Raw genomic sequence first — 502 nt, 5'->3', positions numbered from 1 at the left:
ATAAAAAGAAAAAAAAAAGTCTCGTAGATTAATTTACTCTAATCCCGCCTAAAATAATTTCAAGTGCCGCGGCTATTGAGGGTTCCCTCTTGTTTATTTATGTTAAGTGCGCAGAGTGTCCTAGATGTCAAGAGCACGTTGGAAACCACTCTTGCAGCCAAATTAAGGTCAAATAGATTGGCCCTGAACAATAAAGTTAGTTTTGTTTAGAAAGAATTTTCATCAACACCAAAACAACATTGTGGGGGGTCACGTGGTGTTTATAGAAGCAAAAGATCAAATCCTAAATTTTTACAAAGTTTTATACAAGAAATTGGTCATGGCAATTTCTGCACGATCGACTCACGATTCTAGAGTGAACAATAAAAATATATTCAAACTCTAACGCCACCTACTCTAACGTAAAATCAATTATTTCTCTGTTACTCTACACAAGTATATGGCTTTTGCTTATTTCAACACTTTCTGTGTTTATTTCGGCTGAAATTTTAAAATAACGGGC

The sequence above is a fragment of the Limulus polyphemus genome, unplaced genomic scaffold (assembly GCF_000517525.1).
Source record: "Limulus polyphemus unplaced genomic scaffold, Limulus_polyphemus-2.1.2 Scaffold3826, whole genome shotgun sequence".
Taxonomy (NCBI): domain Eukaryota; kingdom Metazoa; phylum Arthropoda; class Merostomata; order Xiphosura; family Limulidae; genus Limulus; species Limulus polyphemus.
The sequence above is the reverse complement of the archived record's forward strand: the minus strand, read 5'-3'. Positions refer to the sequence as shown.